Below are 27,630 nucleotides of genomic sequence, written 5' to 3' on the forward strand. Positions count from 1 at the left end.
CGATTTCTCTCTCTCTCTCAGTCACACAATGCTTTAGGCAAGGACACAACTATCCTTGGTTGCATGTGGCCCCTCGGCCCCTCAGGGCTCTGGGCAGGACCCCCTTCTGTGGTAAGCAGAACCCTGGGGAGATCCCTAAGGAACCATGGAGGACGGATACAGACGGCAGCTAGGCTGCCTTGTCCTTCTTCCCCTAACACTCCACACAGGGCCACTCCACACAGGGCCTGCTTACAAGGAACCGGGGAGCTCACCTCCCATCCTGTCGTTCATTGTTATGAATTCTCCAGAGGGCAAGAATAAGGCCGAATATCTGATGCTTTATCATAACCAGAAAAAAACTAGAAGTAGTTAAAATGCACCATAGACCGTTCTCCCCAACCGCGGCCTTGCTGGGGTTGTTACTCAGCAGAAACCTCTGCGACCAGAGGCTACTAACTGTACATCAGGAAAGTTCTGTATCCATTCTCCAGTCAGGGGGATACTTTTCCAGTGTCGTCATCTCTCAAAAATGGTCAGAAACCAGACTGCAGGCAGTTTGTAGACCTACGTGACTTTCAGTGACACCTGCTCCTTTTAATGTATCCTTCTCCTCCCTTCCCCCTTCCTCTCCTCCCTTCCTGTTGTCTCACATGCCCAATCTATAGTGTTATCTGTCCAGCAGCAGCTCCAGTTCGAGATAAAAGCAGACCCTCAACCTGAGCGCCATTCTGATCCCATTCATACCATGTCCTCCCGCGTTAGTGAAGTCCCAGAATGCCGTGTTCAGAGGCCACTGGAGCAATGACACTGTTACTTTTTTGTAGCTATATTGTGAGCAGCATGGACGTTAGCTCTCCAGTCACTGAGACTGTTTGCACGCATCCTCTCTTAGACAAACTGTAAATATGCTCTCAGCAGCACGATAGCACGTGGTTTCCTTTAGCTCAAAGTCAGAGCCCCCCTCAGGGTGTCCCGTCGTCCCTTTGCAAGTCCCAGAATCATTTGTTCACTCTGAATGATGCCAACGAATCTTCAATCTGACCAACCACGGCATCCACCAGCCAACAGGTAGGTCGGTTAGGGAGCATGCAGAGCTTATACACTCTGAAAACTTTGAGTGTTACTTGAGTCAGTGCCCTAAGACACAAGCAGAGTAAAATCCTCGATGTTTTGCATCAGTGTTTTCTTCTGGGGACTTCAAAGTCTAAGCTAGAAAACCCTGTCACTTTAACCTAAGAGACAACCCCACAAATGTCAGCAACTTACAGATTTTTTTTTTTTTTGTTGTTGTTGTTGCAAATTGTTTTTACCCCAGGGACAAACCAGAAAAGTAGGAAAACTAACACAAGAGCAACAATAATAATAAAAAAAAAAATTTAAAGAAGTAAAATAGAGGGGAAAAAGTAAGTATAATCTGTAGTTTTAAAGACCAAAGTGTTCTTTCATCCTGTCTCAAGTCTATACTATGTCTTAGCCAGGGAATTTCAGATTTTCCTAACGCAGAAGTTCTTAGAAGACCCGAGCTGACTTCCGCAACTTGACCTCTATTTTATGGTTGAATATCATCGTGTAACATGTTTGAAGCCCCGCTAGGACTCAACATACTTCCCAGACTTTAAAGTTACCACACTTCCCATTCATTAATTATTCATCCATTCTACTAATTTAATTGCTCGCCCACTCAACTAATAACATATACTTAGTATATAATGCATAATTACGTGTAGTATATCATTAGTAGAATAAGCGCACGTCAGAAATTTTTGTGGATGGCAAGGCCTTCAAACTATGACGCGGACAAGCCTTTCACCTCCATTCTAGTTTTAATGTTTGCAAACTGAGTGAGTAGTGTCCCAGGGGGTGGCAGCTGGGGTGGGTCAGGTGGCTGTAAGAGCAACTAGATTCCAAAATGAAGCCACAAGGAGGCCAGGCCTGTTCAGCAGTCTTGCCTAGCCTCTCTGCACTCTCAGGTCCTGCAACCTGGCACAATCTCCACATCAGGAAATCATTGCCGCCTCTACTTCCATCTCCTCTTGGCATTCTCTTGCTTCTTAATGTTTTCTCCCTTGCGGTGAGTTCCTCTTTCTGCCAGTTGGTTTGGGCCATCTTTGGCAGTCTTCATTCCTTCATCCCCAGACATTCTTCTTTGGGTCCCTCCCCCACTATTGGGTAGTTCTCTCTCAACTAAAACACATCCAGTGTCTGGATTGGTGCTTTGCTGTGGAAATCAAATGTGAGGGAAGCTGCAGCAGTTTCCAGACACTCAGATCCAGAGAGGCGAAAGGCCGATATTTATCTAGTTTGAATCAGGACCACAGTGAAGAGGGTGGCAAGACGAGGTCAAAGGTTCAGGGTTTCAGCTGAGGCCCTTTGTACTGAGTAACTAAAGTGTTGTTGGTTATTAATATTTATTACTGATTTATCTTTTAGTTAAATAGTAGTTATTCTGAAACCAGCTGTATACCCAAATCACTACACAGAGACTAGGATTTATCTAATTAACCTAGAGCACAATTCTGGGCAATAGTTACTCCATCCTAAATCTCCAAGCTGGCATGGTTTACTACCATTCATATTTCCCACATTATACTTGCTTTTAATCATATCTTAGGTCCGGTTCATCTCTTCTCATGGTTCCACGTCCTCTCCTGCCCATCTCTCCTCTCCGACTCCTCCCACTCACTTCTTTCTCCTCCCCTCCAGACCAGGATGTCCCACCCTATTCTCTCCATTGCTGAGCATTGGCTGGTTGTTTTATTGACAATACAGAGCACAAATGGTGGCATGTTTACACAAACTTGAGACAGGTGATGCTTAGAATAAGTATCACAATGCAATGTCCGGATTGAAACTAGATAGTGAGGTAGATAAATCTGCATTTGAATAAACAAGGGTAAATTATATACATTCCACAAGAACATTATACCAACACTAAAGGGAGAAAAAAGTTAGGAAAGACTCAGTATTATAGAAATGCAAGCCAGCCTAGTGGGGGTTGGCGAAAGGTGGACACATATCTAGACTCCAGACTACTCACACCACTCCTAATTGGTCTGGCTGTTGCTTAGCTCTAAGACTCACAGACACAGACACTTGAAAGTTGAGATTGTGGCTATGGAAGTAGGCCAGTGGCAGAACACTTAGCATGTGTAAGAGCTTGTGTTTGGGCTCTGGCATTGTAAGAAAAAGTACTGTCTTCCCCAAAGGTCAAAGTGCTGCTCCCAATTCTGCTACTTGCTAGTTCTGTGACCTCTTTGATTCATGTCTCTCATCTATAAATGGGTTAATGAATTTGCTATAACTGTGAGACCTCTTCGAACATGGCAGATAAATCCCTGAACATCTAGGACTCTTGTGAGCTCCAGCTGACGTGTGGTGAGTAAGCTAGCTCAACACTGATTACTAAACCTGGTGCCAACTGTAGTGTCTGGAGCAGTCGTTTGGGTACTCTAACCAGTGTTGAGGAAACAGAAAACTCCTGTCAAAATATATCCACACTTAGCAATAATTAAGCAGTCTTTAGCTTCCCCTGTATTCCTGTGTCAGCTGTGTTTCCTCGCTCAATGGCTCTCAAGTTCCAGTGTGCCTCAGAATCACCTGGAAGGCTGCAGAAACCCAGACTGCATGTCTTCATCTTAGACCTGGGCTCTGGAATGCCGGTGGCAGAGCCTGGACTTGCCTTTTTTAACAAGTTCCCACTGCTGCTCCAGTGTGGTCAGGAACAGTGAATAATGCTTAGCGGGTTTTGAAAAAACACAAAGACAGGTCTGACTGTACACATTTCAGTGCCTTGGTTGATTTTTCCCCAACACTCTTGGGGACACCCCAAATCTAGAACATCCAATGCAACAGGGACACAACCTGGGGAGACTCTGGAGGGAGGAGAACCTGCCCCGCTCAGAGCCTGCAAAGCTCAGGAAGCAAGTGAAGGCATTTACATGATGAAGGGAGCCATGGTGGACAGCAGGCACCTGTCCAGAACAGGCACAGGACCAGCACCCATAGAAAGCAAAACAAGCCTTAACTTCACCTGACCCCACCCCAATACCTGGCAGGCTTTTGTTTTCTTTTCATTTTAGCTTATTGGTTTTTTATTAATTAGTTTAATTTACATCGTGGTCATAGGCCTCTCTCTCTACCCTCCCAGTCTCACCTCCCTCCTGCATCCCCTCTTCCCTATTCCTCAGAATAGGGGACTCCCCCAGTTAGACAACCTATCATTTATTCACATGAGAACTGAGTTCATCTTCCTCCCCTGTGGCCTTGTAGGGAAAGTCCCATCAGTGGAAAGTGACCAGAAAGCAGGCAACACAGTCCATGTCAGATTCATCCCTCACTCTCCTAACTAGTGCGCCAACATGAAGCCTAAGATGCCCACCAGACTTATCTTCTTGCGGTCTGTGCATTGTAGTATGTTTATCCTATACTATATGACTAAAATATGCTTATAAGTGAGTATATACCATGTGTGTCTTTCTGGGTCTGGGTTAACTCACTTAGGACGATCTTTTCAAGTTCCATTTCTTTAGCTGCCAATTTCATGATTTCTTTGTTTTTAGTAGCCAAGTAGTATTCCATTGTGTAAATGTACCACAGTTTCTGTATACATTCTTTGGTTGAGGGACATGTAGGTTGTTTCCAGTTTCTGGCTATTATGAATAAAGCTGCTATGAACATTGTTGAGCAAATGTCCTTGTTGTATGGTGGAGCATCTTTTGGGTTATAGCTGTGTCTTGAGGTAGCACTATTTCCAGTTTTCTGAGAAAGCGCCAGATTGATTTCCAAAGTGGTTATATAAGTTTGCACTCCCACCAACAATGGAGTAGTGTTCCCTTTTCTCCATATCCTCTCCGGCATGTGCTGTTACTTAAGTTTTTGATCTTGGCCATTTTGACAGGTATAAGATGAAATCTCAGAGTAATTTTGCTTACTTCTCCACCATTCGAGATTTCTCTGTTGAGAATTCCCTAATTCTCTGTTTAGCTCTGTGTCCCATTTTTAAAATTGTATTATTTGGTTTGTTGGTGTTTAATTTCTTGAGTTCTTTATATATTCTGGATATTAGCTCTCTGTCAGATATAGGATTGGTGAAGATCTTTTCCCACTCAGTAGACTGCTGTTTCATTCTATTGATAGTGACCTTTGCTTTACAGAAGCTTTTCAGCTTCAAGAGGTCCCATTTATTAATTGTAGATCTTAGAGCCTGAGCTGTTGGTGTTCTGTTCAGGAAGTTGTCTCCTGTGCCAGTGTGTTCAAGGCCCTTACTCACTTTCTCCTCTAGCAGATTTAGTATATCTGGTTTTATGTTGAGGGCTTTGACCTACTTGGACTTGAGTTTTGTGCAAGGTGATAAATATGGATCTACTTGCATTTTTCTACATGTATACATCTAGTTAGACCAGCACCATTTGTTGAAGATGCTGTCCTTTTTTCCAATGTATGATTTTGGCTTCTTTGCAAAAGATCAGGTGTGCATAGTTGTGTGGGTTTATTTCTGGGTCTTTGATTTGATTCCATTGATCAAGCAGCCTATTTTCTATGCCAGTACCATGCAGTTTTATTACAATTGCTCTGTAGTATAGCTTGAGGTCAGGTATGGTAATACCTCCAGAAGTTCTATTATTGTATAGGATTGTGTTCACTACCTTGGGCTTTTTGCATTTTTTATATGAGGTTGAGAATTGTTCTTTCAAGGTCTGTGAAAAATTGTGTTGGTATTTTGATAGGGATTGCATTGAATCTGTAGACTGCCTTTGATAAGATGGTCATTTTTACTATATTAATCCTACCAATCCATGAGCATGGGCGATCTTTCCATCTTGTGGTATCTTTTTAAATTTCTGTCTTCAGAGACTTGAAGTTCTTGTTGTACAGTTTTTTGACTTCCTTGGTTAGAGTTACCCCTAGATACTTTATACTATTTGTGGCTATCGTGAAGATGTGGTTTCCCTAATTTCTTTCTTAGCCCAGTTGTCATGTGTATACAGGAGTTCTACTTATTTTTTAAATTAATCTTGTATCCATCCACTTTGCTGATTTGAAGGAGTTTATCTTCAGAATAAACTGCAGGAGTTCTCTAGTGAAATTTTTGGGGTCATTTATATATATACTATCATATCATCTGTTAATAGTGATACTTTAACTTCTTCCTTTCTGATTTGAATCCCTTTGATCTCCTTTAGTTGTTTTGTTGCTCTAGCTAGAACTTCTGGTACTATAATGAGAAGATACGGAGAGAGTAGGCTTTCATTTTCAAAGGCCCACAAAGAAGTTGATTCAATGTTTCACCTCTTTTTTTTTCTTCTTCTTTGCTCATTGGTTTCTTTGTATTGTGCTTAAATAGTACTTTTTACTTTATTAAATATTAAAAAATTCAAAAAATTCTGCATATTTATCAAATTTTATTTTTGTTTTTTTCATCATTAGGCATTTATTTTTGTTCCCCCCCTTTTTCTATACTTTTAGTAGTATTTTGACTTGATGTTATTAGTTTTTAAAAGCTTTTATATTTAATTTATTTCCTTTCTTAAGTTTCTACTTGGTTATGAAATATCTTATTGGGAAATTTTTTCACCTTTTCTTTATTTTTTCTAATCTGTTCCTTTCATTTCCCTTTTATAATGTTTTTATATACATCCCTTCTTTTCTCCTTTATTGACTTTATCATGTTTCTGTCCTATTTCTGCCTCTCCCCACCTTCTTTTTACCTTATCTACTTACTAGCTCCATTTAGAGCATTCTGCACTGTTTTTCCATTTTCTGTTTTATGTTGTTTGTGATGTTAGTGTGCATTAGTTGATTTAAATATATTTTTATATATTGTATGTTTTAAATATATATATATACAAAATAAATAAAACCACATCACCATATTGTATGGTTTGGTAATGTTAATCATAAATAAACGGTCATGATTAACAATCATCAGGATAAATTAATAATCATAATGAACAGTCATCAAGACAAAAAGTACTAAAGATTCTCCCCACAGAAAAACCTCATGACCGGAAATACTTGTTGCAAGTGTGAGCAGAAACATCAGTGCCAGAAGCATCCAATACCTGACCTCAAATTAAACCGCAGAGCTGTAGTAACAAAGGCAGCGTGTTACTGGCAGGAGAACAGACAGGTGTGCCGATTGAATAGTGAACTCAGTGATGTACACACACAGCTACAGTCCCCCAATCTTTGGCAAAGGAGTCAAAAACATATATCAGAAAAAAAGAGACACTCTCTTCATCAAGTAATGCTGGGAAAACTAAATTTCAAGTTCCATTTCTTTGACTGCAAATTTCATGATTTCCTTGTTTCTAGTAGCCGAGTAGTATTCCATTGTACAAATGTACCACAGTTTCTGTAACACTCCTGGGCACATACCTGCAGGACTGTAAGTCAGCACATCAGAGAGCTACTTGTGTGTCCATGTTTACAGCTGAAGTGTTCAAGGCAGATGGGTCCGGTGAGGAACCTATACCCAATGGAATCTTCTCCAGCTGTAAAGAAAAACGAAATCGGGACGTTTGCGGGAAAACAGATGGAGCTCAAGATCATCACGTTAAATGAAAGAAGCCACGCCCCGGGGGACAGGTATGGCCTGTTGGGATTGTGTTCATTCGTATGCACGGTGCAGTATGCGCATACGCGTGTCCTGACCTTTACGTGGTATCTCCCAAGGCCTACTCTGGACATGGCACAGTGGCGGGAAGGAGGCAAGCCGAGGATTTGCCAGTGAGATAATGGGAAGTAAAAGTTAATGACCCTTCTCCAAAACTAGAAAATGTAGGGGAGGAACTTGGCCCAGCCATCCTTGAGTGGGCTTATCCAACAGAAATATAACATAAGCCACATATTTAACCTACAGCATTTGAATAGATGTGCTAAGAAGTAAACAGAGAGAGATGAAATTCATCTTGAGAGCATATTTAATTTATTATGTTCCAAATGTAATGTCTACATGGATGGATCCAATGGAAATATCATCAACTTGCTATTGTATATTTATATGTACATCTTAACCTAGGCTAATTATATTTTTTATGCATAGCGGCCACCCATTTTTGGACAGCGTAGGTTGTGTAGCATTGGCAAGTAACTCCTCGGATCTTGCTAGTCTAAGCCCCAGTTTGTTTTACTTGATGAAGGTTGGGCCAGCTCCATGAAGCTCACTCTCTTCCAGCCTAGAGGACCACGTAAGTGAAATGAGCTTCAAAAATTAATAAAAATGCTGTGAATTATGATATAATTAATATACTAGAAGAACGTTAAAGCAAGATGGCCTTCCATTTTTTTTTTGTTATTAGAGTGAAATATATAAAACATAAACTTTCCCAGTTAAACCACTTTTTTGTGTACCATTCTGTGGCACCAGCATTTATCTTGTTCTACAACTGTTGCCACCAGCCATTTCCAGAGACTTTTCATTGTTCCACTCTGAGGCTCTGAGCCTATTCACAGCCCCTTTCCATGCCCCACCCCCACTATAACCATAAGTCATTTTCTATCCAGATCTGGCCATTTTAGCTGACTCACAAGTACAGAGGTCTTCTGATTTTTTTTTCCCTGAGTAACATTTTTTTTTTCTTTACCCACAAAAACAAGAAAAATGTTGTTTTAAAACACTCACAGAGGAGCTTGAGTAATGGCCGTTCAGGTAAAAGCATTTGCTGCTCTTGCAGAGGAGGCCAGTGTGATTCCCAGCACCCACAGGCTCACACCTGCCTGTAAGTCCAGCTCCAGGGGACCCGACATTCTCTTCTGGCCTCCACGAACACCATGTATGTTTATGTGTAACACACACCATTAATAAAACCACAGATACAGTAAATCTAGAGACTTAACAATATGTAATTAATGTCCAAAGAATGTTGACACACGCAGATGAAGATCACTGGGGTCAGAGATAATGGTTGTTGTATCTTGGAGAGACAATAATTATGAAGGTATGAATAAATATATATATGTGAATATAAACTGATGCACATCTGCATGTGCTCATCGCTCACAAAGATGATGAAGAATGATGCCACAATCTTCATGGATGTCAGAAGCATCTGTTGGATAGTAAGTCCCTGGGAGTCGGTGCCTTCTTTGCGTTTGTCTCAGGACAAAAGGCCTGGTCCTTCCAAGTCCCTCCTATCTTCATCTGCAGAATGCAGAGTAATATCTGACCTTAGCACATTTCAGGGTTGATGTGAAGACCAAACAGCATAATGAAAGTGAAAGGCCTTTGAAAAATAGAAAGGCCCGTGGCGACGGATGCCAGACATTATTAGAAGCCGTGGAGAGATTTCTAACGCAATGAGATTCGAGGACAAAATTTTGTATTTCGAAAAGTTTAAAAAAAAAGTGCAGCGTTTACAAATAACTTAGAAAACCAAATTCTTGCTTTGGTGACCCGGAACCATGACTAAACTGTCTTCTAAATGCTGTACATTCGATATCCCCTGCTACGAGCAATCATGCCACATTCCACACCAGACATAATTATGCAGCATTCCGGCAGCATCGATAGCTTTCAGTGTTACTGAGAAAGTTATAAATCTACGTAGCGCCAAGCACGTCTCTCCTAGGATGGCTCTTTTACTTTTCCATTGTAGCAAAACTGCTGCCCTCTGTAACACACCGTCTACGAGGGAGTCCTGTCTGCTAGTGCAATTTAACAAGCGTTTATTGGGTGCTTATGCTGTACCAGTTAGTTTTGGTAGAGATGGGATAACAGAAAGGATAGTAGTAGTGGGAGAAAAGGTAAGAGAAAATGGTCCCTAAGGTGGACGACGGCCTTTAAAGGAAGTATTTTTGTGTGTTTGTGTACAATGTGTGTGTGTGCACACATGTGCAAGTGCTCATGTGTGTAGGCACAAGGGTGCCACAGCATGTGTGTGAAGCCAGAGGCCGGTTCCGGAGCTCGGTCTTCATCTTCCACCTTGTTTGAGGCAGGGTCTTTTGTTGTTTTCTTCCGCTGCATAGGGTAGATTAGCTGGCCTTGAGGTTCTAGGGAGTCTCTGCGTCTCTGACCGTCACCTCACTAGAGTACTGGGACTACAGACATGTGCTCTGCTGTGCCTGCCTTCACCAGGGTCTTGGGGATTTGAACTCGGGTACTCACTCTTGTATAGCAAGTGTTTTACCCACTGAGCCACCTACCTTCAGAGCCCGGAAGTGAGTAAGCTTTAAAACTGAAGAGAAGTGGCAGAGCCTAGGACAAATGTTCAAAACAAAAGGAAACCAATAAGGAAATGATTGGGGACTATGCCCTGGAGTTGGAGATGTTGGAAGAACTCATTTTATGTAGGAGAGAAACATCTGGCAGTATTTTCCCAGACTCTGGTGGTTCCCTGTGCTAGAATCAGAGGGAAGGCTGTTTCCCTAGTCCGTCCCACCAATAAGTATTTACCTACTGTAGCTAATAAAACTCAGCGGTTCAGCAGTGTGCCCACAGATCCACAAACTCACAGCTGAGTGACCTTACAGGTAGGCTAAATTTCAGATTCTCACTGCAAGCGGCACCCTCCGAGGAAGGCAGCTGCTGAGACCCTGTAATCACTGCTTCGTTCTGCCTCAGCCCCACAGAGACGCCCCATTTCACCGTTGTTCAGGTAACCCACACTGCAGTGGAGAAATCCTCCGGACTCAGGCTCTGCCCGCAGTTTCTAAGTTCGCTTGTGCTAAGCTCCTCCCACTTTCGCAGAACACCACCAACCTCTACACTTAGTTTTGGTTAGTTTTTGTTTCTTTCTGGGATCACTTTCTTCTCCCTATGTATTGCTGTTAAATTAGACTTCAGGTTCCAGGAAGCGCAGGAGCTCCCTCCTGGTCACTACCATGCTGTTGACCAGTGTCGGCCGAGAGTGCTAAGAGGGTTAGAGCACTCTCTTTTGCACAGTGAAGGGAATATAATTTTCATTAACTAGAAGGGAAGATCAACAGAGGTTTAATGACTGGTCCAAAGTCATCTAACCAGTTCAGTTGAGGAACCTGGACCAAAGTCTGGACATTTATTCCTACTTTATGCTATGATTGCAGGCCTGTTTTTTTTTTTTTGAGACAGTTTCTTGGTGTAGCCTTGGCTGTCCTAGACTTGCTTTGTACACCAGGCTGGCTTCAAACTCACGGAGATCCACCTGCCTCTCCCTGCCTGAGTGCTGGGATTAAAGGCGTGGGCCACCACACCTAGTTGCAGGCCCATTTTATTATTATATTAACAAGTGAACAAACTATGGCACAGAGGGCTGAAGGATTGGTTTCAGGTTTTATTAGAAACCGATAAAATGAGTATTTGGACTTCAGCCATTTGGCACCGGATCTCTGGCTTTTATTTTCTGAACCATATACAATTTGGGTAAGTTGGGAACACCGAGAAGATGCTACGTCGATATTTCTCCTGTATCTCCCTGCCCCCGCTCCTGAAACGGGGATCCCGATCCTTCTCTAGCTGCTAGGCATCCCTTGTGTTTCCAGGGTAGACAGGACACTAGACAGGACACTGGGAATAGTAGGGGCTGAGCTTCCGCAAGATGCTGCAAGGTTTCTGCACATGCCATCCACCCTAAGCCTGCCCTCCAGGGATGGAGACTGGAAGGACATCGCTAATCGACCTCGGAAGAAAGATCCTGAAAACATCCTGCCACACCCTCCATCAGATCATTCAGAGCAGCTATCACCAACAGGACACAGCCTGCTTCCCTCAAAGGGGCAGGCACGGAGACTCTTTCAGTCTCCTCAGTTTCATGTCGGCCTTGCTGTCCCTGTCCCGGTGGTAATAGAACAAGCATCACCACATTTTCATCCAGTTGACCTAACTGTGGGCCAATTTTTAAAAACAACGGCCTTGGTCGCCTTTGTTTTTAAGCATTTATTATCACAATCCTCCAAGCGTGGGTGGTACTTTTGCACCCTCAGTATACCACTTATCCAAAATTAAAATTATTTATGAAGTAGCCTCTTTAAAGGCAAAGTGAGTAGTTTAGCCAGTCCTCTTTTGCAACCCAAATGCCCTCTCACAGGACCCATGAAACTCTTAAAAAAAAAAAAAAAAAGCCAGAATATGCTCTTTAAAAACCTACAGTTCAAGGATTCCCAGGCCTGTTCGTGGCCCACAGTGGAACCGAAGCATGATAGAAATACAGCAAAAATTATGGGAACCCTAGGTTGTGGTTGAGGATTCTTTCCAGCTGAGACTCAAGGATCGCTCCAGGCCATTCTTCTTTCCCAACGGTGAACCTGCAATTTTCTAGGCCTCTTTCCGGAAACCTCTTGCAAAACCCTAGTGGCTCCTGGTTTTATCAGATAGCAATGCCGTCCGTGGCACTTCCAGAGTCACGCTGTAATCTCACATATGGAAGGAGAATAGAGATAGAGCAGGGCAGGGTCCCTTGGAAACCTGTTAGACAGTGAAATTCCAAAGGCTTCCATGATCCTATATAGTTGTCAAGACTTAACCAGGACTGTCCTCTGAGAAGCCCCGAGGTCAGGTGTGATTTCTTCTCTCCTTTTGTATGTTTCTATTTTTAATATACTCCTACTAGGCTTCATCCGGGCTCATCCTGAAACTCTTTTCTGCACCTAAGCCAGGGATCAGTTTTATCTGAGCTCAGGTCTCTAGATGGTCAAGGGAACTTCACAGTTCCCTTGGTGCTGTGCCTTGCTGGCACAATGAGGCCGTTGGCTGCCAACATTTTTTTAAGTTTGGGAGAAGAATTTTAGAAGAAGCAGAGGCAGACCTGATTCAACCTCAGCTGGATGGACAACACCAATCCTGGACATGAAGAGGGAGGAGAAGGCATTAAAATACAGAAGTCTGCTTGGGCTGGCCCTATTCTCCCACACTTAAAAACGAAACCTGATACACTTTTGCCCTTAAAGGTGTACCTGCTTTGGCCAGAGCCTTCAGGAGCTCTGACCCTTCAGAGGTTCAAGACCCGTGTCCTCTTTTCACTTGGGTGGCCTGGGAACTATTCATCACAATCACTCTTTATCCAGGTGTGACACTATTAGATTATATATATAGTCAGAAAGAGAGAGAGAGAGAGAGAGAGACAGACAGACAGACAGACAGACAGAGACTATCAGTTTTCTCCTTCCATGGTGGAACGAGGAATCACACTCAGGTTTTTCAGATTGTGCGGAAAATGTTTTACCCCTGAACCATTTCACTGGCCATGTTTTAGTAGAGACTTTTCATTAGTAGATGCTTTTTTCCCCCTTTTCTTTCCCTCTCCCTTCCCCCCTCTTGCTCTTTCTCTGTTTCATTCTCTAGTAGAGGCTAGCTTCAAACTCAAGGTAATTCCCCTGCTCCACCCCTCAACTCCGGTCCCCTAACTGCTACTTTTAAAGTATAACGTTATTTAATCCTAACTATCCACATCAAGAAACGGATGTTCGGGGTTAGAACTTTTTGCCCGATTGTGAGGCACCTCTTCTCCCCGCACGGTGGTGACTGTCCCTAGGTTTCAGATGGAAGGTCTCCGCGCCCCTCATGCATTGGGATCATCATCATCATTATTTTTAAAGTACTGCTTCCTTTATTTGGATTTAAAAAAAAAAAAAAAAAAAAAAGCTCGGTCGCTTCACGGACTAGTAGAGAAGGAGGCGGGGAAGGGAGCGCGAGGGAAGCGCCGGGACCCGCGCGCCGGAGGCGGTGCGCCAGGCGAGGGCGGGCGGGGCGAGCCCTGCGCTCCGAGGAGGGTCCCGCGCTGCCCTCCCCTCGGCCCTCCCCGGACAGCGGCGGGCGACACCTGGGCGGCGCAATCCGCTGCCAGCGCCTGACCACCGGGAGGCTCGCCGCGGAGGTACGGCCAGCCGGGGCGCGGGCTCCAAGCGGCGGCCAGGGAGGCTGGGGTGGAGGCGCGGCGCGCGCTCTGGGTGGGACTTTTCTGCCTGCCCGCCGTGTCACCTGGAGAGCCGTGTCGCTGCTCTCCGGTCCCGCTCTGCCTCTCGGTGTAGCTGGAGGGAGTTGGTGTCGAGGGGGATATTTGGCTGTCCTTGCTGGCGGTCGACGAGCCTCGTTTCTCAGTTTCCCCTCGAGGCTCACCGCTGGTGCCCTGGCCGCCGTGCGTCCGCGAAGCTGGGGACCCCAGGTAGGCGGGGCTATGCTGGGCGGTCGCGGTGGGAGGTGCTCTGAAGGACAGACCCCAGACCTGGGGCTGGAGGCCAGCAGGACCTGGCTGCGGAGCAATCGCCGGCAGGGCGCTCAGGTGAAGACCGGCAGAGGCTGGGTCTTTTCCGCAGGTGCTTCGCAGGGAGGGGCAGCCAGGGGACCCGCGAACTCTATTTCGAAAATCATCAGGTTCGTTGCGGGATAGTTTTCTCTCCACCCAAGCAGACCGCCCGCTTCTCGGAGCGGGCTAAGCCACAGGGGTGGGATTTGCCAGCTTCACACTGCAAAGACGGCTGTTTTCTGGGTGTGAGGACTCCAGCTGCCAGTAGGAAGTGGGGTAGGAAGTGGGTCTCTCTGCCCTCATCACGCCTCCTCCCTTTTCCCTTTCCTCCCTCTAGAAGTGATCTTTGGCTGCGAGGGGCTCCGTTTCCTGCATCATTGAAAAGTTCTTGTTTTCAGCAAGGGCTAGCATGTGACTCTAGGCTGTGGGCTCCGGGTTCAGAGGGAAGCCCAGACACAGCCTTTGAACCATAGTTTTCTGACCCCACAGCCTAGTAACGGCGCGCAGAGGAAGCCCGGCGGGATTCTGACAGACACTGGGGGGGAGGGGGGGATGGGAAGATGGGGGGCAGGATGGGTCCAAACTGCGGTCCAGCTCTCTCTCCTTTTGACGGGTCCTTCCGGGCTAGAATGCTAGTCCCTGCAGGCTGCAGGATGGAGCGGCCAGGCAGAGCGAGCTAGCCGAAAGCAGCTGCGGTCTTGAATGAGTTTCGGTAGCTCTCTAGCACCCGCCTCCCCCACCCCAACTACTTCCTGCGCCTGTGCCGCCCTGCCGCTCATCATTCCTGGAGTGGCACCCTTTTGAAATCGGATGCTGGGACCCACTACGTGTCCGGGAAGGAGAAGAGAGGGTCAGGAGAGGAGGGAGGAGCGACGCTGACTGCTCTTTACTGGACATTTGTGATGGGCCAGACACTGTTCTCTGTGTAATGCGCCCCCAGCTTCTCCCCAAGCCTCATAAGGTTGGTACACAGTACCTCGTTTTACAACAGAGATGCCGAGGCTCAGAAAGATTGGTTTTTCTCATAGCTAACCATTGGCGCAGCTGGGATTCAAATCTACTTTTTAATTCTAAAACTGCTTCGTGCTTTTCTGTAAAGACAAACTGGGTCAGGTAAAAACCGAGCGAGCGAGCGAGCACGCATTACTGAACTCTCAGTAAGTGCCAGGCACCCTCACAGCATCTCAGAGGGCCTGTTGGCATCTCTGGGCAGCAATGTCCATCCTTCTGGGGGAACCGAGGACTGACAGTGCCGCTCTCCCAGCGGCCCTGCTGCAGAAGGCCTGCCTGAACCGCTCAGCTGCTACTGCTTGGGCAGGGCAGGAGCTCTGTTTGCCTTACGCTAGAAATGGTTCGGGGTCTAATGAAAGATTGATTGTCCGCATCTGATCCGTTAGCCCTGACGGTTGGCTTGTGAATGATCCCTCTGTCCCCTAAGAGGCTCATTCCAGGCTTTACTCAGTAAACACTTGTGGAATGAATGAATGAATTAGCACCTTGTAACAGAGTGATCTGCTGCCCAGAGGTCAGCAAGGCAGTAGTGGGCGGGGCAGCCTGAGCCCTCACCCCCAGTCCCGCGATGCCAGTCTCAGGGTGCTCTTTCTTGGGCAAGGGAGGTCCTGTGGCTTGTGCCCTGTGCCCTGTGACTTCCAAAGTTCCTTAGCCAGAATTTACACCTGTTTTACAGAGTTTTAAAAGAAACAGGACACAAAGAAAATTTTGACTTAAAAAAAAAAACTTACCTGAAAAGTGATTTAATATTAATAAGGTTGACCATGCTCTCAGAAGAGGAGGGGGCCTATAAGATGGTGCTGTTTGCTTTAGAGCGCCCCAAATTTCCTTATCGAAGAATCCCTAATGGGAAAGGAGACCAAGTGCTCCTGGGAGATGGGCACAGGTCAGCCCCAGCAAGTCTGATCATTGCTTTCACGACGCAGGAGGTTTTCATCCTAACCTAACTGTCCGTTAAAAGTGTTGCTGAGCCAGTGAGATGACACAGGGGTATGCGTGCTCGCCAACATGTCCCGCTACCTGAGTGCAAGTCCCGGGACCCACACGGTGGCAAGGGAGAACTGACTCCTGCCAGCTCTCTTCTGATCTTCACATGCATGCCATAGCGTGCGCATGCGCCTTTGTGCGAGTGCGCGCACACACATGCACACACAATTACACAAGGGCAATAAGACAAATGAATTTCAAAAGTTTCCCCCAAAGGATATTTGGGTTAAATTAAGATTTAGGCAGAATAGTGGTTAGGGGAGCCCAGATGGAGAAGCAGGGCGAAGCCGCTGGTCGGGAGGCTTAGAGAACAATGTATGTTTTCCAGTCTCTACTTCACAGTCATCCAGCTTCTTAAATCCCTGGGAGAGGCAAGCCCTTAACCCGCTTTGCATAATGAAAAATATGTTTTAAAAATAAAAATGTTGTTTTTTTAATTTTTTTGTTTCTTTTTTATTACCTAAACTGTACATACTGATTGTAGAAAAAGATAAACACAGAATACTACTAGAAATGTTAAAGAAAATTAATACATCTATGCTTAGAAATAGCAAATACAAAACTTGGAATATAGTTTTCCAAGTCTTTTCTCTACACACACACACACACACGCACACACAGAGAGATTAGTTTGGGCTGAATTCCCAGCAGAGTTAAGAGCCATCTGACTGATTTTGTTTGTTTGCTTTTATTTTTTTTTCCAGACAGTTTCTCCAAGTAGTCCTCCATGTTCTGGAATTTGCTCTGTAGACCAGGCTGGCCTTGAACTCACAGAGACACAGAGATCCACCTGCCTTTGCCTCTTGAGTTCTGTGAATGTGACACTACTGCCCAGCCGCCATCTGGCTGTTTTTAAGGAATAGAGAGAATGAATGATAAATTCTTAAAGAATTATAAAGGTTAATGGCACCATGGGCCCCAGTGCATCTCATTGCCCTCTAATTCCCCTTAATCACTCAGTTTCTAGCAGAGAGAAGTTTCAGGCTGTGGGGCTGCTGCTGAGGTTACAGGGCCCAGCTGTGCTCCTCCTTGCTAAAAGTCTCAAGTGCAACGGGAAAGCTTGCTCTTGCCTCTGTTGAGGTTCTTACCATGTGACCTCAGACAAAATGGGAAGCTTCCCTGAGCCAGTTTCCCCTGTTGTAAATTGGAGAGGACGAACCACCCTATGTTAGCCAGTTTCCATCACAGTGACAAAACACCCAGGACCGTCAGCTAGTGAAGGGGACAAGGTTTGCTTGGCTTGTGGTTTCTGCTTATGCTCAGTGGGCTCTGTTGCTTCCAAGTCCGTGGTAAGGTCGAGCAGGATGGTGGGAATGTGTGGCAGAGGAGAGGGATCTCGGGCCTCAGTTTCCTCTGCAGGTGAATAATGCCTTCAGGGTCTTAAGGTCCATCTACCATTGTCTACTTTTTCAAATGAAAATTATGTGTGGGTGTTTTGGCTGTGTGGATGTCTGCGCACCACATTCAGGCAGTGCTTATGGAAGCTAGAAGAGGGGGTTGGGGCCACTGCAACTGGAGTTACAGAAGGCTGTGAGCCACCGTGTGGTGCTGGGAGCCAAACCCGGTGCCCTTGGAGTTCAGAGTAGGATGTTGCATCCCCTGGAGCTGGAGTTAGAGATGGTTGTGAACTGTCTGACGAGTTCTGGGAATCAAACCTGGATCCTGCAGGAGAGCAGCTGGTGCTCTTGACCACGGAGCCATCTCTCCAGCCCCTCTTAGTGCTCTCATCCACAGATCCATCTTTTTAGTCCTTATCCCTCTTTTTTAAAGTTCTAGTATGTTTCAGGGGTGTCAACAAACACGCAGTACCTTCAGGGGACATTTCAGAACCAAACTATATCACTACTTTGTCACTCATCATGAGAACCAAGTGTTAGATGTTAGTTATTATTTATTCCTTGAGTTACACACAAGTGTGCATACTAGTAACATGTCTAAATATAGAAAGTTCAAGAGCTTTGTCAGATTGAGTTGGTGGGATCCAACTTTTGACTCAATAGGACTTAATTATAATATAAATGTTTTATGGAATTTAAGCTTAAATTTCTTTCCTTTTCTCCTTCCTTCCTTTCTTCCTTCCTTCCTTCCTTCCTTCCTTCCTTCCTTCCTTCCTTCCTTCCTTCCTTCCTTCCCTTTTTGTTTTAAAATTAAGAATCCAGGAGTGTTTTGGTGGCTAACGGTTCTTAATCTTAATCACAGTCCTGAACAGAGAGGTGAGAAGACACTTCGTCTTATGGAGTGAAGGCAGACTTGGCCTTCAAGGGAGCTATGCATTTGTGCAGGGGTTTTTGAGAGCTCTCTAAGCCAGGCAAAGGCATGCTAGGCAGTTAACAGTAAGAGCGGCTTGGAAGGCAGCGGCACATTGGTGAGGACTGGGAGCTATGAGTGTGACCTCAGGGGGGGCTGTCTCAGGCATGCGCTATACTCTTTGCAGGACTGGGGAACAGACAAATGGGACCTACTGTGAGAAGCATGTGGCCTGGCTATCCTTCTCCTTCTTCCTGAACCTGTTTCTTTAGTTAAACAGTTCGGGAGTTGGATTGAATGAGAGTCCTTGCAGTCTTAAAAATTTGATTCTGGGTTATTTTCTATGTGTGTCTCAAATGACTCAGTTATTCGGAAAATACTCCCACTCTCTGTTGCCTGGAGCTTTCGGTGAGTCTTTGGTGATAGTCTTCACCTGGCCCCTCCTCACACGTTGTTTAGAGGGCCGTTGTTTTTAGTTATTTAATCTTTAGCTGTTTAGCCTAGAATGTCTCAGAATGTTGGCAGGAAAAAACATTTCGGGGCATAATTTTTGGAATGGTAGGTCTATAGAAATATAACAAAAGCAGGGTTTAAAAAAATCATAATGAAGTCATGCGGTTCGGTAAGCACTGGCTGCTTAAGTCACTAAGCATGGAGTTTTCCCTGTAGTGCCCCGGGCACTTGGCCATGTGCAAGAACTTCTGCAGAACATGGAAGAGGCACATGACCCCTCTTGACCAGGCCAGCACTGGAGGAGTGAAAAGAGGCTACAGAAGACAGCTGAGAAGCGCAGCTGTGGTCAGAACAGGAATGCAGGGATGTAGGAAAAGTCCGAGGCTCTGAGGGTTCAGGCTGGGCTCTTCAGTGCTGCACCCTGAGGCTGGCACTCCATAGAAACTCAGTGGAGGATTTTAAATTAAACTGTAAGTGAACAAGTGAAAGAATGAATGAATCACTCTGCTGAAACATGGTGCTGTGCCTCTCACGTGACTCCTTTATGAATGCAAACCTCCAAATCTACAGTAGGCATCATCCCTCATCAATGATTGAGAGAAAATATGGCTAAAATGAAAGCATTTTCTTACTACCCCCATTTTGTGTGTGTGTGTGTGTGATACACATATATGAGGGTGTACATGCATGTGTATGCCTGAGGTTGGTGTCAGAAAACATGCTCAATCACTCTTTCACTGTATTGAAAGAGGCAGGCTCTCTAAATCAAACTTAGAGCTTGCAGACATGACTAGTCTCACTAACCAACTGGAGATCCCCTCTCTCCTGCTTCTGGGGCTGGTGTCTGCCCAGCATTTATGTGGGTTCTGAGCCTTCTAACTCCTCATGCCTGTTAGATGAGCTTGTAACCACTGACCATCTCTCTGGCCTCTAACACCACACTTTATACTTGGTAACTACTGAGTGATTCGGTTTCCTATTCCTGAGTTGTCTTTCTATAGATTCACTAAGAAGTAGTTGCAGGAATGGGGACCGATCTCGGAGGCGAAGTGCTTGGGTGGTGTGCACAAGGACCTGGGGTGGATACCCAGCATGTATGGAAGCACAGGAATGTGGGCCCACATGCATGCATAGAAGGACCTTGTAAGCAATTCCATACACTTCTGAGCTAGAGAAGATAGAAAAGCATCAATTTGGTTTCTGGGCAAACAGGCTCTTCTTTTTTTTTCCCCCCTTATGGAAGCATTGTTTTACTGTGAGGTTTGCACAGCACTGAACTGACACCATCAGCCCCAGATCAGACAGATGTGTTTTATGCTGCCATTACTCATGGCCACAGGCGCCTGGGTTTTCCTGCCACTGGCTGAGTCACTTGGTTAAAACACAGGCCTGTGAGGCTGAGGGCATGAGCTGGAGCCCGGACCAGAAGAAGCTGTTCAGTCAGATCTGTGCTCTGACCACTCCAGCCCCCTCTGCCAGTGAACTAACTGCGTGGGGAAGAAGGTAGATGTGGCAGGCCGGATTCTTTAAGGCACATTCATTACCGCTGTCGGTTTTACACTGGTTATTTGAATTTTATAAGTACAGTTTGATGCTTTCCAAATGTATGCTAAGCTTGGTTCAGTTTTGTCATTGTGGGGATTTTCAGGGAATGCATCCCCAAATCCTAACTTGTTACCATATCCTATAATCTTCGTGTGTCCCTGGAGTGACTATGGCACTATCTGCCTCACTAGGTTGCAGAGAGACTTGGATAAGTTTGTGTATGTAATGGAAACCAACCAAAACAGATGCTGTTGCCGAGTGGTTGGCCAAGAGTCATCCCTTAAACCCTCTTTGCTTCAGACTGATCTGGGGCCATTTCTGATTTAACTAGTTTCAGTATGATGTGTTCAAGGTAACTCATGAGCAATTAAAACCACAGACATTCAATCAGCAAATGCGATAAGTCTTTGCGTCGATGTTTTCAAGGTGTTGTCATTGGTTATGTAGAATTCATCTTCCTCAGTTTCTGTGAAAGCATTTCAGCTGAGCTGGGGTGTGTTGGGTTGCTAATGCAGCAAGGCACATTATCTCCTTGAGGCCCAGTAAGTTGTACAGGGTCACATAGCTAACACGTGAAGGAAAAGAGATTTGAACGCAGGCCTTCTGACCCCAGAATCCGTGGTTTGGACCATCAGAAGAAAATTTAAAGTACCTGGTACCTATCTGCATCCTACCGGCATCCTGTCCTCTCACTTGTGGATGAAGGAGGTCACAGGCTGAGCTCTAGATGCAGAAGGAGAACTCATAGCTTGTATAGTGCTGAGGCTACATAAGGGAATACTTGAAAATGGGCGTGTTGCAAAAATTTGGGAAAACTTTCTATAGAGAGATGATAATAATTGGGATTAAAACGTTCAGGGAATATCTAGGGTGACAATAAACTACAAAGCGATGAGTCAGCAACTTGGCAGCCTACTTGAGAATCTATACTGGGCCCACTGAGATGACTCAGCAGGTGAAGTTTGCTACCACGCCTCACAGGGTGGAAGGAGGGACCTGACTGCTGATAGTTGTCTCCTGACTTCCACGTGTGTGCACATGCCCCCGCCTCATATTAAAAAAGGATCAATACTGCTCCAGAATAAGGTAATTAATACGATGTGCTTAGAGGTTAAGAATAGCACTGTTTACATTAAGTGGATTGTGTCATCTATGGTTTTTAGAAGAGAAAACATTGTTTCTTTTTCCTCCCCATTCATTTTGGTGATGCTACAGATAATAACCAGAACATGGTGATAAGCAGAATATCAATTTAAGATTTATTAATTTTTATTTATGTGTATAAGTGTCTTGTCGGCATGCATGTATGACTGTACCATGTGTGTGCCTGGTATCCATGGTGTCAGAAGATGGCCTCAGATCCCCTGGAACTGGAGTTACAGATGGCTGTAAGCCACCATATGGGTGCTCGGAATAAAACCCAGATCCTTTGCAAGAGCACAGGTACTCTTAACTGCTTAGTCATACTCTAGTCCCCAGAATAGCTATCGTTTGCCAAGTACACACTCTGTGTCAGTCTCTTGCTTATCTTGGAAGGAGAGTTCTCAGAAATAACACACATCACATTCATAACCATTGTGGTCTTACTAGAATCCTGGGACACTTTGCCAGCAGACATTTTTGAGGTATACCCATAGATAGAGAGAAGCTGGGATTCTGATGCGTGATATATATAGCAACATGATAGGAGAAGAGGCTATAGTAAAGAAAGTTTCTCTGCTTGGTGTTCATGGTCAAATATGAGTCTGGAAGCCCATGTATCCCACAAAACCAATTGGCAGGAGAACAGAACTTGGCTTTGGAGTCAGGTATCCTTTTGGATCCATTTACTAGTTGCTCAGTTGAGCAGTGACTATCTCTCCAAGTTTGTTTCCTTTCCTGAAAAACTGCTTTATACTTTCTTAGTGTAAGATAAAAATATATTAAGGTAATGCTGTACCTTGCACATATCAGACCATGAGTAGTACTTTCCCGTCGTCATTCCCAACAGCCAAAGGAAGCCAAGAGAAAGGGAGGAAGATAGGACAGAGAAAAGGAAGGATCAGGAGATGGGTAGGGAGGTAGCAGTGTCAACCAGTGTCGGTTTCCTTCTGTTTTCTTGTGTGTGTGGATGTTTGCATGTGTCTGTGCACATGGGTGCGCACGCAGATGTGAAGCCGGAGGTCGACATCTGGTGCCTTCCTCTATCACTTTCCACCTTGTTTTTTGAGGCAGGCTGTCTCCCAGAACCTGCAGCTCATGGATTGGTGAGGCCGGCTGTTTAGCAAGCACTGGGGTTCTTCTGTCTTTACATCCTGGAGGCTGGGATTAGGGCTGCGTGCAGCTACACTGAGCTTTTTCCTGAGGGTGCCTGGAATCTGAATTCAGGCGGGCTGTGCTTTACTGACTGCTATTCCCTTGTCCTCCTTCCTCTCCTTTATTCTCTGTTGTCCTCTTTCATTTCTCTTGTTCTTTTTGGATGACAGCAGGAAAGGGATAGTCATGGTACAAGGTGGTGAGTGCTTTGGGAAAAAAAATAAATATAGTTTATGGCGAGATTGCAGAGGAAGCAACTACCTAGAAAAGCTGGGATGTACAGGTGAGCTAGGTCTGGCTGAGTGGCATTTTGCTAGGCTGGGAAGGGGACAAAGTAGAGAAAACAGATACCCAGACATGCAACCTTCAAAAGCACGGAGACAAGGAAGCATCTGAGATGGGAACATGGAGAGACCTCCGAGTTGACACAGAAGGCAGTTATGGCTGGAGGTGCTTCTAATGTGGTAAAATGACAGCCAAAAGTAAAACTCAGGCTGAAAACCCCTTTATCACCAAGGCTGCAAGGCCTTAACGAAAGTTTCACTATATCGTGAATGAAATGACTAAGTGTCTCTTTGGGACAGTTCACACCCCAAAGGATGGAGGACGCCCTTGAGGTTGACCAGTGTACTTGTTTGAACTTGTAGGTACAGATGAGGCATCATGTTTTAAAGATTTTTTTTTTTGATGTTAATATTATGTGTAGACATGATAGTGCTATTTAATTCAAGATTGCCCCTAAAAGGTGCATGGCATATTGAAAACTGATGGTCCCTATATTTCAATTTATATGAATCATATTCAAGCATTTTATTTGAAAAAAGGTAGATATATGCTAAGTTTATTTTTTATTTCATTTAGTCATCAATTGATGTGCATGGTGTGTATGCATGTATGTGAAAATAACTTTTTTATTTTTATTTTTTGAATGGACGTTGAACTCAGGGCCACTCACATGCTAAATCATCAGGCTATCATTGAACTGCATCTCCAACCCTTACTTGCTATTTTTTTAATTTTTAAAATTTTTATATTAATTTCAGTTTATTTATGCAGCATCTGCTTTGATACACTGCTGGATAGAGTCTTTCAGAGGCCCTCTGTGGTAGGCTCCTGTCCTGTTTCCTGTTTTCTTCTTCTTCTTCCAATGTCCATCCCATTTGTCTTTCTGAGTGAGGATTGATCATCTTACCCAGGGTCCTCCTTCTTGCTTAGCTTCATTAGGTGAACAAATATTAGTATGTTTATCCTATATTGTATGTCTAAAACCTGCTTATAAGTGAGTATATACCATGTGTGTCTTTCTGCTTCTGGGATACTTCACTCAGGATGATCTTTTCTAGTTCCCACCATTAGCCTGCAAATTTCATGATTTCCTTGTTTTTAATTGCTGAGTAGGATTCCATTGTGTAAATGTACCACAATTTACTATTTTAAATAAGGAGCACAGGTGTTCTTTTGGCAATATGATCGAGGCTTAAGCTCAGAAAGAGTCTCTAAAGCCCCTCTTCATATCTCTAGAATTAAGTTGAAGATTCTATGATTAGACCCCCAATGCGTGCTGAGTTTGGTCAGTGCCCTGGACAGTTTCTTACGCTTAGTGGGCATTGTTGTGGCTGGCTGCTTCTGGGTTCCTTGGCAGGAGGAACAGGGAGACTCAGGTGGTCAGACCCTCACTAGTGGGCATCTGCATGAACCTGTGTGGCTTTTCTCCACAGGCAGTAACGAGAAGACACAAGCATATTACGAGTGTGTGTTTGTGTGTTTCTAGGACCATGTTTATGTTTTCCCGAGTGTTGCTTGCTTTACTCAGGCCACAGGGAGAACCTGACCTATACCTGGAGTTCCTTAGGGAAAGCCACTGGGGAGTTAGCCTTGGTTACTTGAGCCTCCCTGAAGGAACCAAAGTGTGGGCAGGAGCCAAGGGTGTGGAGGAAATGTGCACTCCACCTGTCACATCCTGCCAGGGACAGATGCCCCGCCGTGGAACTGAGCGCAGCTGTTTGCTTGTGGTGTGAGGAAGTAAGGAGTGTGGGTGGATCTGTTTGTTTGTACCTTTCCTTTTCAGACTTTCCCCACGATCACTCCCTGAGAAGCCAGAGACTGAAAGCAAGCTTTGGGCTGATGTTCGGGGCACAGGGTACAAGGCAGGCACTTTAAGCTTCTAGAGGCGCCCATGTGGAACCGCTGGACTACTAAACCGCTGGGCCTGACCTCTTAATTGGGCCAAAGCCCATGTCCTAAGGGTGTTAATCAAGCATAGACCTGGTCCTGTGATAGATTCTGCATTGGTCTCTTTCCTTAGGGACCAAGGCATTAATGACTGATAAAATGTGAGTGGGAATGCTCAGGTCCTTGAATCATGCATACAATTCTAGATTAACACACAACTGCAGTATGACTGGTTGTTCTTCATTGATAATAAAACGGCAGTTCATTGAAACTGTTATTAAACTCTGACTATTTGTTGATAAAATGGACAACAGCCCTAGTGGGGTAAATATCAGATGAAGGGTTGCATTAACTCATTCAACAAATACTGTTTTCTGCATACCAGAAATTGTTTGCGGCTCAGAGCTCAGTGGGAGAAGGCAGATGTCTGTCATTGTGCAGTATGATGTTAGCAGCCAGGATGGAGCGGAGGTCGGGCAGCCAGGTGGGAGAGAGAACCACTTCCTGGAAAGGAAGACGCTTGAGGAAAAGCCTTGGATGGATAGCACTTGGAGTGTTCAAAGCAGTAAGGAAATAACAGGGTGGCCAGTGGAGTACAGTCAAAGCAAGGCTGTCGGGAGCTGAGGCCAGGGAGGTTGGAAAAGACCATGGAGAGGTTTACACCATTGAGATGGCATTTTTTTTTTCCCAGTGGATTTTTACCTCCTTGTGCCAAGCTCTTTCTGGCCAGTCTCTCTCTTACTCTGTTGTCTTAAAATCCCCAGGGCCTGGTGATTCTTCCCAGGCCTTCCTGGCCCCTGCCTTGGGTGGTCTTGTCCTCTGGCTGGCTCACGCTTCAGCCTCATACCTCTTTTCTGGCGTCATCACCCAGCGCTGTGTCATCATTTTATGCACTTCCTTTATCTTCCTTCTTGGTCTGATTGCTTCTAGAGGCAAGGCCTCAGGGAGCTTATTAGTTCCTCAATTTCCAGCACTGAAGACCAGCAGTGGGAAAGTACACAGCATAGAGATATTTGGAAGCACTGAGTTATGCTTCTTATAAGACTTTCTATGTTTTAAAACAGTTTATTTTGTTTTCATTTTGTGTGTGTATGGGAGACATTGTGCCTACAGAGGATAGAGGTATTAGGTCCCCCGAAGCTGAAGTTACAGGTGGTTCTGAGCCACCTGATAACGGATACGGGGAACAGAAGTTGGGTCCAGTACTGCATTTTCTGTAAGAGCAGTATGCTTTACTCAGGCCACAGGGAGAACCTGGGCCATCTCTCCAGCCCACCAACAAACAGTTCCTAACTGCAAATGTAAGGTTTTGGTCCCATAGAAGTTGAAAAGAATTGATCTAGCAGTCCCGAGATTGCTCATCCATATAGGGGCCTTACTTGTAATGTTGGCCCTGGGCTGGCATCTGGATGCCAGGAGGATTCCCTTTACCCTAAATGACAAGCACAGCTCACTGAATCTAGACCAGAGGTTCTTAACCTGTGGTTCTCAACCCCCACGTGGGTCACATATCAGATTTCCTGCATATCAGATATTTATAATTCCTAACAGTAGCAAAATCAGTTATGAAGTAGCAACAAAATAATTTTATGGTTGGGGGGGGGGTTACCGCAACGTGAGGAACTGTGTTAAAAGGTCATGGTGTTAGGAAGGTTGAGAAACCCTGATCTACTCTGTACAAATAGTTCATGCTTGGAAACCCGACTTTCCTTCTGGAAATTCTGAAAGCAGGCACATCCCTATGTGACCATCTCCCCAAATACTCCTGCTCCAAATCTCTAAAGAACTCTCAGTTGGCAACATTTCACATATGTTGTTACCATTTGTTTGGCCTCCTGTGTGACTCCCCTGGTGAGGACCTTGGAAGCTCAGACCCACTTATCCCCTTAACTTTACCGAATGTGTTTCATCCTTTGCTCACTCGGCTCTGCATGTGTTCACTGTGATAGACTATCAGCAGTGAGTTGACTTGATGTTGAAACCTGAGACCGCGTGTGCCCGTTCCTTCAACATAACATGAATTGCCACAAAGCGCAGAGCCAAACTATTTGTTTTCTCCTCCTCCTCCTCTTCATCTTAATTTTCCAGCTAGGCTTTGTGTATGCAAAGATTCAGAGAGACTTCTGGTCCTTCCATGGTGACGTGCTGTTTTTTGACCAGCATGTATATGGGCACAGGAAACATTACCTTCAAAGCTTCATTGGGTTTTGTCATTTCATAAGCCAAATCAGGTTTCATCCTGTGAAAATAAACATTAGGCTTTAAAATCCCAAATTTTGAGAAAGTTGGAGTCTTTGATTCTTCCTTCCTTCCTTCCTTCCTTCCTTCCTTCCTTCCTTCCTTCCTTCCTTCCTCTCTCTCTTTCTTTATTTATTTTGGAAGCAAAGTGAAAATGGGAGGGTTCACAAACATGACACCCACCACCAAATCTATTGAGTTGCGAAGATTATACCCAACAAAGGGGGAAACAATGAAAAGACTAACACAGTGTTTGCATGGAGATGTACAGCTTTCACAAAAATCTATCATTTGATGCAAAATATCTTTATAGGGTAGGTGGCATTATCAGTTCAAAGATGAGAAAACTATGATTCAGAAAAAAAAATGAGTGTCTTGTCTAGACGGACTTGGTTAATTTCAGCTACTACCACCCAACTTTTACAAAGTAAGTCCAAGATGGTCAAGGCTACACAGAGAAACCCTGTCTTGAAAAACCAAAACAAACAAAAAAATTAGATCCAGAGAAGCTTAAGCTCCACAAAGTTTAATAGAATGCTATTGG

The 27,630-nt window shown here is 44.8% G+C and overlaps 1 protein-coding gene across 30 annotated transcripts in view; it reads left to right on the forward strand.

The window, feature by feature from the left end:
• The first annotated feature begins 13,658 nt into the window (after positions 1 to 13,658).
• Positions 13,659 to 27,630, forward strand: part of Sytl2 (synaptotagmin like 2) — a 107,463-nt gene continuing 93,491 nt past the window's right edge. For 27 of the 30 annotated variants that reach the window (XR_009585626.1, XR_009585625.1, XM_060367507.1 and 24 more), the window contains exon 1: positions 13,923 to 14,057. The gene's annotated coding sequence lies outside the window, so the exon portion shown is untranslated. Of the gene's footprint in view, positions 13,770 to 13,922; positions 14,058 to 14,149; positions 14,267 to 14,882; positions 15,100 to 27,630 lie in introns of those variants that run through there. The other 3 variants (XM_021644075.2, XM_021644077.2, XM_021644076.2) reach the window with 3 other exon arrangements.

This window comes from Meriones unguiculatus, chromosome 14 (assembly GCF_030254825.1).
Source record: "Meriones unguiculatus strain TT.TT164.6M chromosome 14, Bangor_MerUng_6.1, whole genome shotgun sequence".
Classification (NCBI taxonomy): Eukaryota; Metazoa; Chordata; class Mammalia; order Rodentia; family Muridae; genus Meriones; species Meriones unguiculatus.